Below are 2669 nucleotides of genomic sequence, written 5' to 3'. Positions count from 1 at the left end.
ACATAGCAATGAAACTTACTTTCTCCCAGATGCCATTTTGTAACTTTTTGCTCCGTAAATAAAAATGCACTTCTGAACGACCTCTCACAACAAATTGCGTTTAACAACTGAACAGCAATCGTTGCGAATTTCAAATCGGAGCTTTAAGCTTCTAATAAAAGCTTTGGTTTCTACTGGGAAAACTTGAATGCCACAAACAGACTTTTTTTTTCAAATTCATGTTCTGTGTTACCACACGGTTACGTCAGTCCCTCCTGGGTTAAAATTGCCGTAAAGGATATTACAAAAACCACCCTAAGTAAATGCTGGAAAAATCTTTGGCAAGATGTTCTGTTACAAGAAGAAAGCGATAATGAAGGACTTGTTACCCACGCGGAAATATTTGAATTAGCCAAAAGCATCGGCGGTGAAGGTTTTGACGTCATGGATATTGACGATATTAATGAACTGTTTGATCTGTATGCTCTAGACGATGCGGAAATTATTCATGAAATTGATAATAATAATAATAATGAACTTGAAAATGCTGAAGATGGTGTCAGCTCTCCACCCGTTTCACTTTCGTCAAAATTACTTCGAGAAGGATTAGACGAAGCTGCTGAACTTGAAAATCATTTCATTCATCATGATCCTAATTACGAACGCTTATCAAAGTTTCGTCGAGATTTTAAAAAGGCTATGGASTGCTACCAGGATTTATATAAAGAGATGCCTAAAGAAAARCCCCAAAKATTATTAACAGATTATTTTAAGAACTAAAATACTGCTTTGTACGTAGTTTAATATAATTTAAGTTACAATTGATCTCAATGTGATTTTTTGCACAAATCTTGTAAAACAGATTTAAAATATTTAAAATATATCTATATGTAATTGAACTCAATATGATTTTTTGTCCAAATTCTGTAAAACTAAAAGATATAGAATATATCAACGCATAGCGAATATGTGCATATGTAATAAATTTGTTTACTTCCCCAAATTTGAGTTTCAGTTGAAATTTTGGTTATTTTAACGCGGATAAACAAATTTGAACTGAAATGTTGGTTTTTTTACGCGGATAAATTTGTCGACTGTACAGGGGCTAAGGGGAATACAGACATACCATTTAAGATAATGATTATCCGTTTATTTCARATATATATAGATGTATATATCACACACTGATCTACATTTTTCATTAAAAGTCAGCTATATGTACCGCAGTCTAAATACCGTTATATTAATTGCTTCTTGATTTGTGTGCTGGAAACTGAATGAATCAAATAAATTCCTCGCACTCACCGTTCGGAAAATGATCTAAATAACCAACACACAATTCCGTGAGAAATTTTACAAAATATTTTTATTATATCCCCAAGAAGATTGTATACAAATTAAATTAAATTATATTGTACAGTCAAAAAGGGATTTTCGCACAATATGCAAAAGGGCTGAAACTCGGTTTAACAGAACACGGCTGTTCGATAGGGGATCGCAAAGAGAAGTGGCTACGAACTTGTTTCTCCGCCCCTTTTGTTCTCGTTTTGATGTGGTGAAAAATGCAGTGGTAGTGTAGTTATGTGTGATGTGGATTGTAGGTGGTGTAGAGATGAGTGTGGTGAATGAAGCGTGCTAGTGATGTATGTTTTAATGCGATGAGTGTTCTGGATGCGGGATTATTGCTGTGGTTAGGTGTTCGGTGTTGGTTATATATTGTATGGGGCAGGAGACTGAAGCTCATTTAGCCACACAGTACGATACATAAATATAAAAAGAATGCAACGTGTTAAATTTTGTGAAAATCGGGTATGRGATTTCACCAAAAAGTGGGCGGAGCCCGTTGTCTAATTTTCATACCGGTTCTCTAAGTGTAAAGATCTCTATTATCATCTCGGAGGTAAAATTTAATGTCTCTGGCTTATTTAGTTATTGATTTATCGCAATTTTAGTAGTTTTTAACAGCACCGTTATATGTAGAGTGAGCGGGGTTATTATCCGATTCCTCCCGTTTTCGCACTGTTGATGAAAGTTCTTATATTTGTAGACAGCAAATTTGGTTGTTGTAGCTTAAATGGTTTAGGAGATATGCATATTATACTTGTTAAAGGGCGGGGCTACGCCCACTTTTCAAAAAAAATTTCCAACCAGTGCATCTTACCACTGAGATTCCCTGTACCAATTTACAGCTTCATATTTTAATTTTGTGCTTAGTTATGGCACTTTATAAGTAAGCGATTTGTGGGCGTGGCAGTGATGCTTAGGCRCCCACATACGGACGGACGGACAGACAGGATTTCAACTTTTCTCTGAATTTAATTATTCATATATAAAATATTCCCAACGATTACCCTGCTCCCGGCCAACCGAGGGGCGCAATACGCGAATGAGCGGAATTAGCCGAGTCATAAAAGGTAGGAGAGTTTTAACCCTCTGTGACTGACGGAATATAGTTCTAACAATTCTAATGACGTKGTAGACTACCAGACACCATTTCTATGTCTTATATTTTCCAAGTTCCGTTTTGTAAAACTAATAAAACCATTTTTGTTTATTGTTTATAAGTTTAAGTTATTATTTATAAAGCTATTTTTCTAATTCAAAGCGAGGTGTTATGTGTTATTTATCGATATGGCATGATTTTTCTGCAAAAAACATAGACCTATATTAGAACAGCAAAAAACAACTCA

Source organism: Bactrocera latifrons, unplaced genomic scaffold, assembly GCF_001853355.1.
Source record: "Bactrocera latifrons isolate USDA-ARS-PBARC rearing strain unplaced genomic scaffold, ASM185335v1 scaffold_1503, whole genome shotgun sequence".
Classification (NCBI taxonomy): Eukaryota; Metazoa; Arthropoda; class Insecta; order Diptera; family Tephritidae; genus Bactrocera; species Bactrocera latifrons.
The sequence above is the reverse complement of the archived record's forward strand: the minus strand, read 5'-3'. Positions refer to the sequence as shown.